The following is a 12,481-nucleotide window of genomic DNA, read 5'->3' as shown; positions in this document are numbered from 1 at the left end:
GAATAAAAATGCATCGATGTAAACAGTCTATATACCAATGTCTATTTCTTCTCAATGAAATTACGTAGTGGAAAGGAACAGAGCAGCAAAGGCGGAGGGGAAAAAAAAAAAACTGCGTGAAAAGAAATCTCTCACTTAGCGTTTGACTCATGAGTTTCACATCGTGTTTTGGTTAACGTATCTTTCTCAGGCGTTAGTGCATGAAGCTAATGTAGTTATCTGCTCGTTTTTATTTTTAATTTGACGGAAAACTTGACATTGGAAAGAAGGGCTTTTGAATTAGTATTTATCTTGTACGCATAAGGATACTCAAATATCGAATCTTATAATAAGTATTGATAAGTTACGCTCGATTAAAATTTTAAACGTTTATGAAACGCTTTTATTTTCCTATGATTCTAATCTAATGTTACCTAATATTTCTGGTTGTTCCGGCAAATGATTGATAAATACCTTCCCTGTTCATTTTCGGTACGGATTATAGTAAAAATTGTCAACAACATATTAATTACTGAGCAATTCAAGTGTGAATATAAGAAGTTAGTGCACGAACAGACAAATTAAAGTCATGAACACTTGTAAACTATGTCCGAAAGTTGAAATGTGATCAAATGCCTTCGTATATATAAATCAAAATAAATAAAACACAATTGTATTCAAAAACGCACACAACACGGGGGGGGGGGGGGGGAATCCCTATAGGAAGCAATAAAGGTGCCATTTTTCTCACCTAGGGTACCATCTTTTCACCTACGGTGCACTTTGGGTGAAGGGAGTCAGTTTTTCACCCTTGCTAAGGGTGCAATTTCGGCTCTCTATCGGGTGTCGCTGGTGAACAAGCGTTTCACCCCTGACAGGTGCCAAACGCAACCTGTAGTTTTAACAGTGTGTAGCTGAGCTCTTTGAACTATTTCGAGCCTGTATAGTGTGGCTCTGGTAAAAAGATGCTTGACCTTGGACTTACCCATTTATGTTTGGCAAAGGAGAGAGACTGAAAAAGGAGAAATATTTTTTGGATCGGCACGGCGTCAATAACAGTTATCGCACGGCAAAACCAACTTTGCTCACCCAGATTTTTACAAATGGAATCATTTAAGCTTCATCACATGGAGTTCAACTAACAAGAGCCAGACCATACTGATGTTAAGAAGGGCATTTCAAGATTTTGGTGCTACAGGAAGACAATATTGACACATTGAAAGGGACAATGTTGTCTAATTATATTAAAAAAAGTGAGGGGCCTTGTACGTGCTTACACTGTCAAAAATGAATCGCTCAATTTTGACGATTTGGCAATCCTCGAGCACTATTTCGTTATTTTCGACGATCCTTTCGTCACCAAATCACGTGATATTTGACAAAACCAGAAATCTCAACTTTTTGACGAAATTATTTCGTCCCGATTTCGTCATATTGCAGTGCATTCTGGGAGTTTTCGTTTCAGTCTTGTACTTGCTCGTTAAATTATCCTAAAGGATTCATAAAAAAAGGTTAGTATTTATTAAAATTTGTATGTGCAATGTGCTTTTTCTTTTATTTATTGTTACATTTTTGTTTAGCGTTGTGTTTATAGTTGTGTTTTAAACACATTAAAATTGAAAACGAACCGTTCGATTAGGTTTAGAACTCTGTGTTTTTTGAACTAACTTTGAGTCACCTCCACGTTAGGCTTAACTAGCGTTGTTTTTTTATTCGCAAAAGGAAATGTTGGTTTATTGACATTAGTTTCCAAAAACGTACTTCTATTTCGTTAAAAAATGTCAAACATGACCAAAAAATTTGTACAAATTTAAACTTACAAAAAAAAAAAAAAAAATTTCCTCCGTAGCTAAACCAACACAAATGATAAATACAGCGCTTTTATAAAAGGCATAGAACTTTGGAGCTTTTAATTTCAACGTTGAATATATTGCATGGTTATGTGTTTTCATTCTTCTCCATGAATTTTACAAAAATAATTCTGTAAAACGAAGTGTATTTTTTAGTTTAATAGTTCAAATTTTTTTCACTGTGCATTTTTATTTTCTTAAACAAATATGTACCCATTCCCCAATAAGTATTGATATTTTTTCTTCTTCCACTCTACATGTAATGTTTTATTCAATGTTATAATTTATACAGTTGCTCCCAAAAGTGTTCGTACACTTTCATTTTCAATGAAATATTGCTCTACAAATTAGTAAAAATTAATATTTTGGAATGGGTAAACAATATTGCAAAACTAAATGAAATATTTCAATAGCAAAATAAAATATGATTTTGAAGAAATTAATAATCAAAAAGTATCATGAACTTTATGACACAATAGTGTTCGTAGAAAATATTTTAAAATAATTGTTTAGCAATCTTTGAATAAAACCGATGAAACTCGAGGAAAAAAAGCGCTTGATGCAATAAAAAATAAATGCAAATCGCTTATATCAGCTTTTGGATCCGAAATGATACCCTCTTTTTTTTATGCTCGTAGACAGGACTTATAAATGCTTACCCCATGTTGTTTATATAATTTCTTTCCCTACGGCAGATGTTTCTAGCAATAAGTGCTTATGTTCATTACTTGTGGAGCCTTTTTTTTTTTTACTTGCATAAAACATGAAGTAAAGTAAATATCAATTTCATACAAATCATTTTAAGTTAGAGAAGATATTAATTTCCGTAAAGAACTCGTTCTTTGTGCTTGATATTTCAGCAAAATATTTTCAATATTTTTTTCAATTTTTCCGCAAATTAAATAAATTAATGAAAATAGAGTTTTAATGTTTAACGGGTAGTTCTCAGGAAACATGACATCTTGAAAAAAAAATTTTTTCCAAATTTAAAGTCGTCAAAATAATTTATATATTTTTTTGTATATTCATTTAGTTACCTTTATTAATACCTTGCAGAGAGCAGTGAAGTTTATTGACATTTGCCGAAGAAAATAACTGAAGTAAAAATTCACCAAATTTTAAATGCCAGGAAAATGACACAGATGCCAGGAAAATGACAAAATTAACTAAGAAGTCCAGAAAACAGTTATTTTCAGCTCATGTGCCTTAAAAAAAGTTAAAGATGAAAAGTAAAATTTAACGTTTTTATGTAAATAAATTTATCTCATGGCTTTGTAAAAATATATACACATCAAATAATTCATAACATAAATATTGTGAATAATTTGAACAAATTATGTCATAAAAGTTAGGAGTGACACATATAATAATGGAATACTATTTAATCTGACTACTTTATAGTTTACAAAAAAACATTATACAATAAAAACAAATCATTCTTCTAAGATTTTATTAATCTTGAAGCTTTCAGAAAAAGCAAAATGTCTGGAAGAGATTGGGTAGGGAGCACACATTTTTGAAATTATGTTACTCATAGGAATTTTGACGCAATCTTTCTTTACTGGCCACTTTAAAATGATTAACACTTTTTTTGCCTGCACCCCCCCCCCCCCCCGAGCCATGAAATTAACTACAATATCATCATTAATAACTTCAACAACTTCTCCTGGAAACCATTCATCTTCGAATTGAACTGCCACTCAACTATTAATTTGAATTGTCTCAGAATCATTAGCTTCAGTAGTGTCTGCCTCAGTTGAATATGATGCATTACCAAAATTAAGAGCTGGTACTCCAACTATGGTATATTCAGAGTAGTCTAACAAGCCAATGTCAAAATCACATTTAATGTTACTGTGGCAGTTACAGCTCATTTTACGAAAAAAGAGGCTGGTTTGAATCCTTTATCCAAAACACCTGGTGTACATTCATAGATCCCTTAAAAGGAATGATTTTCTTTCCTTCAATGAATTTATCAATTTCTTCTATATCAGAAGTTTTTACTTCTTTAATTATCATATTACACTCTTTTTCTACAACAGAAATGAAAGTGTTCATATCTGGTATGTCTCCACCAAAAGCTACATATTTATCAGCAGAACGTTTTACAACGGCACCAACACCATCTGGTGCACCCTTTCCATGCCCGGCTTCTGTAAAATGCCAATGCGCAGATGACGCATTGGGCAAAATTTGATGCAAAAAAAATTTCAAAAGATAAAAATTTGTTTTATTTCTGTATTGTGTGGAAGGCGAATCACTCACAAAATGTACTTCTTTTATCTTCTCTCTTTTTGGAACACTGATTAAAATTTTCTTTATATGTGCCCAAATAGCACATGAGTCATGTCTTAGGGATTCTGATAAAGTTGCGAATGAAGAACTTATGGTTTTTTTCTGCTGGTTTTTGATTATAACACTCCTGTGTGTACAGTAAATTGTGTTCTTGAAGCTCCAAAGTGTACTGCCTGTGGTTTCTGATGCAAACTTGATATTGTAGTTCTCACTGAAATCAATGTGAACTAAAATTGATGCTTCAGAAAGTTCTTCTTTTAATTTATTGATCATTTGAAATTGATGTTTTATTCTGGCAATATGACTCAGATGATTTTTCAATATACTTTCTAATTTTAAAGTAACACTCTCAATTCTAACTGACAAAGTCTCTTTCTTGTATTTTACTATTTTTTTTTTCTTTTCCTTCTATTACAATATTTTCAGGTTTCCTGTTCCATTGTTGATATGATATTATTTCGTCAGAAAATAATATTAAATTGTAACTCTTGACTTTCGCAGTTTTTGCACTTTCGGAAAAAGCAATCTTCTGTTACATTTGTGCAGCACATAATATTAAATATTTCATCACAATTCCTTTCTTTTATTACTTTAAGACTATGAAGTTTCTTTACTAACAAATCAACATTTTCACATTTAATGCATAAGCATGTGTTACGGGCATCGATATTTGGCCTGCAGAATCCAGAATGGCTTGTATCTGCAAAAAGTACTGGTAACTTATTGCGTAAGGGTGCTCCTTGTTAAATTTCGGATGTAAAGTTTTTAAAGAACTGCTCAATAGTCTTCTTTGCATCTTAATCTCATTAACAGTGACAGTATCTTTTTTTTCCGGGGCATAGGCGAGAATTTTCATCTTTTTCCAAAAAAATCTGTACATCACTTTTAAATTTAAAACCCTTTTAAATTCATTTTTCTTTCATAAATTAAATCTGACCTTATGCGATTAGCTAAGTAAGCTTTGCGCTTCATAAACATCTTACTTTCTCTCAGCATTTTATATTTTTTTAGAATTTTGCCTCTTACAACTTTATCAAATAACTGCTTTTCCTTGTAAGTTTTCATTTTCTTATAATTTTTCTCTAATTGAGAGGATAATGTTTCTGCAAATAATAATTTCTGTTTTATCTAATGTGAGATCCTGCTACCTCCAATAATTTTTTTCACTCTTTTCCTAGGAGTATCTTCCTTGTTCTTGCTGGAACTGTTTTTCAACCTGTAATACCTCTGTCGATATTTCTGGTATTTTCTTTCTGCATTTCTCAGTTTAATTGATTGTTCTTTTAATACTCGATATGCTTTTGCTCTGTCTCTACGAACTTTTTTTCTACCTGAAGATATTCTTTCATCTGTATGTGGGGTACATAAACTATCAATGGACTCTGAATCTGAAGTCCTTTCTTTTTCAGAAAGGGCATTCTTTTTCAAGCGTGCTCTGTAATTAGTAGTATTTGCTCTCCACTTCTTACGCTGCTTTCGTTTTTCTCTTTCACTCATATTTGCAATTGGTTTTACAACTCCTTTTTTTTCTGTTCAGCATACTTCAATTTTCTTTTAGATTTTTCTTTTCAGCTTCTCGTTTTTTTCTCAGTATTTCTTCCCTTGACTGTTTTTTAGGGCCCATTTTTTGGAACAACCTAAAAATTTAATTTTATTAAAAATATATCTTACAATTTTTATTATATTTAAATTAAAAATGTTTTATTAAATTTTTATTACATTAGAATTAAAAATATTTTAAACTATTCTACTTCACATCTTCATTAGTCTTCTATTTCTTTACTCAACAGCAGATTTTAAAGATTTAATTATTTAACTATATATATACTTGATATTTATAGATTTTTCTTTATATTTTATCTACCTCGACTTTGTACAAACATACTAATTTAAAGCTTTTTATCAACTGAAGCCTTTTTATCAGAAATATGAGTAAAATATTGCAAAATTATTAACACTTCAATTGGGGACACATATTTACTATCAGCAATAAAATGATTGATGTACATTCAAAAAACAAACATACAACTCAAAATTATAAGCAAATATACAAATTCCCTCACCTAACTGTTTTGTTCCTATAATCACTGTTGTGTTGTAAAGTTTAAAAAATCTGAAACAAAATGATTTCTGTTTTTGTCATTTTCCTGGCATTTGTAAGCCAGGAAAATGACAGCCAGGAAAATGACAATTTGTTATTTTATTGCATTTCACATTACTTTTCTTCAACTTTTAGGCCTAACACTTTTACTTTGTGCTGAAAACAACAGGGTTTCTAATAATAACTCAGGCTGAATTTTATAGTTTTATGTTATTAATGATTTCAAGAAGACAGGAAAATGACAGCATAAAAACCTACTCACCTTGTAAAATTTCTTTAAATAGATTTTTCTTTAGAAAATTTGCTCTTGAGCCATGCAAGAAGACATGTTCTAACAAGATGGCATTCCAATCAATCTTTTAACATAAGATGTTAAGTGCTAGCGCCATCTGTATAGGTTACAGGTAACTAAAATTAAGTGGCCAGGAAAATGACGTTATTTTGATGTGACAAACAAATTATTGGCACAAAACATAATTTTTAATGGTTATTTTTTAAATATTACCTTTTGCATTTTCTTTAGAAGTGCTTTCATCAGTTGAGATAAAAAAAATTAGACAGAGAAAAATGTATAGTGAATTTTGAAGCTAGTTACTACTGAAAATATTGTTTGCGACACACCAGGAAAATGACATTTTGAAATTTAATTTAATTTTTAAAATATAAATAACTGGTAATATCAGTACCAAGTCATTTTAAAATGTTAACAATAATGCTATTAATTAAAAGAAACAAAAAAAATTTTTTTTTGTAAATATAGTATTAGATTTTGGAGTCAAAGACTGTAAATTGTCATGTTTCGTGAGAATGACCCATTCATACTTTTAAAAAAATGTCTCAATTTCGAAATTTGCCGCCACAGGAGGTCGCCTAACCCAAGAGCCGAGCCAGGTAGCTGTTAAAGAGCAAAGCGTGATTTTAATAAATCTTACTCAATGTTTGAACACGATATTCACGCAAAGATTAGGTTTAGCTAATTTTGGCATATTGCTAGTGATTGTGTAGTAATTTTTTAGCATCTGTTTCTGGTTACTTAATTTTATGATTATTTCCTAGATAGTACACAGTCAGGGCCACCGAAAGCAGGGGAAGAATCCCCCTGGCCCAGCCTGAGAGGGGGCCCGGGTGCCTCCTGGAAAAGATTTTTTTTTTCAGAGTATATGCTGCTAACTGAACTTCTTTTTAGTGTTGGAAAAGCAAAAACATCTCTCATTCAACGTGTTAGCCCATTATTCAAGATCTGCATGATCACAGCATCAAGCGCTTGTGAACCAGATTGTTAGGGGGCTATCTTTATTTCACAAATGCCGGGTCAATTGGCCATTAGGCCATAAAACTGAGGGCTCTCCAATATTTCTGGACAACAGAATTAAAATTAGTTAGTGTAGAGCCAGGGCCCAATACAGGCTGATTTTGCTACCGTTTTTCGGTACCTTCACAAAAATCTTGTTTTGAAATCGGTACTTTCACCAAAATCAAGTAATAAAATCAGTAACTTCACAAAAACATCGAAAATTTCACAAAAATTTGCATTTTAAAATACAAAACTTGTTTCCCTGTTTTAAAACAAAATTTACTCATAAAATAAAATTCTAAGCAGGTTTATATGAACAATCGCTTAAATAGCAACCTTTTTGTGGTATTTTAACTCATTTTTAGCTTTTTCTCGCCAAAGTGGATTTATGCAATATCATCACAATCTTTTAACATATTTTGAGGCACTGTTTTTCTCATAATTTCCACATTACATAGCCCATTAAGCTGAAATTACGATGGTATTTTTGGTACTTCTTTTTGGTTTTTAGCTCCCCTCCCCCCCCCCCCAATCCAAAAAACGAAACCTGTTTAAAAATAATACTAGATGACAGTTACACTTTTTGAACTGAAATTTCACTTGTTCTACTTCTCTTTTTACAAAAATTAGGATGCCTCTAAAAGTTCACAAAAACAGTGCTGATAAAAAAGAACATTCACAAAAATAGAATGATGCAATACTTTCACAAAAACTGGTAGCAAGAAAAAAATCCTGGATTGACCCCTGAGAGCATTCGTTGAGATGAGCGGCATCCATGACTGGTCCAGAGTTGCATAAAGTGCAGGTCGGGGAATCCTTCAGGTGAAAGCGGAACAAATAGGCATTGAGACAATCGTGTCCTGTTAAAAGTCTAAAAGCAGGAGAATCCGGGATACAGTGTGACTCATCGCACAGTCTCCCCCAGGGTTTACCTTCAGCAGCCCAGGAAGCAACATGATGAAACGCATTCCCATGAACCCTCTTGATCTCCAATCCAGCAGAGTGGAGCGCAGGCCCGTGTCCAGATTTTTATAAAGGGAGGGGTTTTAATCTTACCAGTAGGGGGAGGGAGAATTCAACCCCCTTACAGCTTTTAGTTTTACAACAAATTGCCAATCCCAGTATGGCGTTTTTTCACATGTAAGGACTGCTGTATTCTCGAAGGATACCTCTAGCTGTACAAGTTACCAAAGTATTCCTTCGTTTCACGGATTCGCTTTAATCAAACTTTGCTTGCTTCTTTTTAATTAAATCTGTTTACTATATTGCAATGAGTATTAAAAACTCTTCACAAATTCTTTTATGATGCAGAATGTATATCAGGTTGTTATGTTCTGAAATAATGCTTAATAAACTAAACAAGAAAGAGCTCTTTGCAGATGCAAGATACATAGCCAAGCACAATCACTAATGCATCTTCATAGATGTAACATGTGCCAAATTCACCATAAGCTCCTTACAATAAGCAATTTTCTTTCTTTGCATTGGTAGATCATTCGGCGGTTCGTCCGCCATACTTTTTCCGAAATATTACATCAGTTTGTAAGGCTTTAGCACAGCTGTAAATTGCAAAAAAAACTTCAGAGAGAAAATGAAAATAAAATAAAAACGCTGAACTTTCTCATTAAAGTAAATTTAAGTAAAATATACATTTTCTTCATTTTGCTTATTTTTTCCCCAAGGGAGGGGTTTAACCCCTAAAACCCTCCCCTTGGACACGGCGCTGGTGGAGGGGCAAGGCTCCACGAGACCTCTGGAGAATATTACATCCCTTCTTGGCCAAAGAGTCTGCTTTCTCATTTCCGGGCAGGCCACAGTGGGATGGTTCTTTTTTCATGCAAGAGACCGCCAGCATTCCACTGGAGAATTCGAAGTCGTTTCAAATCCTTAAAACAGGGTTCGTACTCCTCTTGAAAATCCTGAAAAACTCCTGAAATTTATTTTTTTCTTCTAAGGGCCCTTAAAACTCCTGAATTGTTGTTTTAACCTCCTGATTTTCCTCCTCTCCTCCTGAAAATAATTTTTACTAGAAAAAGTGCTTCATCAATCTCAAAATACAACTTTAACAATCGCTAATTTTGATTCCATGTTGTTAAGCGGCCATATTTAAAGCTGCTGCAGTTAGAGTCAATCAAAAATCTCGTATTATGCCCAGCACGCAGTGCTTTTCGCAAAGATATGGATGGGGGGGGGGGTCAAACCGAATGACCGATTATTCCGTTCGAAACTTGCCCTTCACTTTTACTCATCGTAACTGCCACTAGAGAACAAACCAAGAGCATGTCCTAAGTTTTGTGTTAACTGCAATTTTCTTTATTGCTAATTAGTAGTGATATAGCTATTTTGTAGTATATTTAGCATTGATAATACTAAATATACTGCAAATACATAATATACGAAGTACTATATAGTACTAAATATACTAAAAACCACTTGTGTTATTGCTCCTGAAAATTCTGCTTTTGACTCCTGAAAACTCCTGAAATTCATTTTGTTTGGAAGAGTATGAACCTTGTTAAAAGGACGAGCACTAGAAATTGTTTGCATTTTAAAGCGAAATCACAAGGAGAGTGGCAGACACTGTTAGCAGATTTAGCATTATCCAGGGTGCACCATGAGGAGGCCTACTACGTTACACCCCTCTTTTGGGAATTAAAACGAACAGTATAGCAAGACCACCATGACAAACCGCTTTCCTCCTTATACGGTTGGGTGACATCAAGGGTTCCTAAACTTTGGGTCACGACCCTCAAGCATTTCTTATGAGGTCGTGACATTATCCATACATTAAAAAATATATCACTGCATAGTTTAAAAATGAAAATACATAGGGGAAAGTAACATTTAGAATAGTATCAATCAGGGTTGGGTTTTGGACTGTCCAAAACTGGTTTAGGACAGGACATATGGTTTTTACCGTCCGAAACTGTCTTAAACTGTCCAAAACTATGCTAAAGCTGAAGGGGTGTAATCGAATCAATTTGTTTTTGCTGCAATATTCGTAATGCATAAATATAGACATTAATGAGGTTTAATTACTGAGTATTTGATGGTAATATTTTTCTCCAAAATATTCATTTTACTTTTAAAAAAATTGCCAATAACTATTACATAAAAATTTCCTTATGTAACAGTTGGTAGAGTTATGAAAGGAAATTCACAACGCTACCAAGACAACTAATTTCAGGTCCATTTATAACTCAAAGGAATGTTATTAAATGCACAATATTGAGGGGGGGAGCTTAATTTTTAAATGGTTTTCGCAAATACGTTTTACATGATGTTTTAACAAAAATTATTTCTTAAATCATAGATTAAAGAAGAAGAAATTGATGATTTAACACTTATGTTATAAAACTTGTGCTATTCTTTTTTTAATTCATATTTTTAATATAATACATTCTGTAACTATAAAAAATTGTAATTTATTGCATTTAAGTCAATTATTGCATTATATTTTAAACACTTTCTTTTGCACTCATGCATAAATGTTGAAAAATTTGATTAATGAAAAAAAAAAAAAAAACTCCTGCATTCAAATTGAAATTTTTAATGCAGAATTTAATTTCTACATTTCTCAGCTGCATAAATAAGTTATATATATATTTATACTTGAATGTTCACATTGAATAAATATATTAAACAGTCAAAAAAAAAAAAAAAATTGACACATTTTGTTCTGCTTTTGATATTTTCTCACAAAATATAGTTTCTCAAAAAATAATTTTAGACACTTTCAGGCACTATGGTTTTGAACAAGATGGTAAAAACCTGGCCAATCCTTTTTTTCATTTACACACATGCATAAGGATAAGGAAATTTGGTTACTATTATCAAAAAAAAATAAAACTCATGCATACAAATTCAAATTGTAATCAAGAATTCAACTTCTATTTAACTAGATTAAAATCAGCTGCAGTTTTCAGTTGAATGTTCTTATTGAATAAATGTTCAATATAAAGCATTACTTTGATACATTTTATTCTGTTTTTAATGTTTTTTCACAACATACAATTTTTCTAAAAATATAGTTTTGGACACTTTCGGACAGTTTTGGACACAAGGGTAAGGGGGGACATAAGGGACAGGATGGTAAAAACGAGGGTTTTTACCCTGGTGTCCAAAACCTTGCCAACCCTGGTATCAATACTTGAGCGCAGTGGCAAACACAAGAGAAAAGCTATAGGATTGCAGCATCCCCTCCCCTCCTTATACCAGAGTACCTGATCCCCTAACATCCTCCAAGAAAATCTTTCATTTTGGTTTAGGGACTTCCATCCCTACAAATTTCCGCGAACGAATCCCAAATTCAACTTCCTCTAACACAGGGTTGGGATTTGGACTGTCCAAAACTGGTTTAGGACAGGACAGGTGGTTTTTACCGTCCAAAACTGTCTTAAACTGTCCAAAACTATGCTAAAGCTAAAGCAGTGTAATCTAATCAACTCTTATCTACAGCACTATTCGTAATGCATAAATATAGATATTAATGAGGTTTAAATTAATGAGTACTTGATAATATTTTTCGCCAAAATGTTCATTTAAAAAATATTTTACTTAAAAAAATTGACAATAAGTATTACATAAAAACTTCCTTATGCAACAGTTGGTAGAGTTATGAAAGGAAATTCACAACACTACCAAGATAACTAATTTCAGTTTTATTTATAACTCAAAGAGATGTCATTAAATAAGCAATATTTATCTGCAAAGAAAAAAAAAACTTAATTTTTTTTAATGGTTTTCGCAAATAAGTTTTACACGATGCTTTAACAAAAATTATTTCTTAAATCATAGATTAAAGAAGAAGAAATTGATGATTAAACACTTATGTTATAAAACTTGTGCTGTTCTTTTTTTAATTCATATTTTTAATATAATACATTCGGTAACTATAAAAAATTGTAATTTATTGCATTTAAGTCAATTATTTGCACTATATTTTAACACTTTCTTTTGCAC

The sequence above is a fragment of the Uloborus diversus genome, chromosome 4 (genome assembly GCF_026930045.1).
Source record: "Uloborus diversus isolate 005 chromosome 4, Udiv.v.3.1, whole genome shotgun sequence".
Classification (NCBI taxonomy): domain Eukaryota; kingdom Metazoa; phylum Arthropoda; class Arachnida; order Araneae; family Uloboridae; genus Uloborus; species Uloborus diversus.
The sequence above is the reverse complement of the archived record's forward strand: the minus strand, read 5'-3'. Positions refer to the sequence as shown.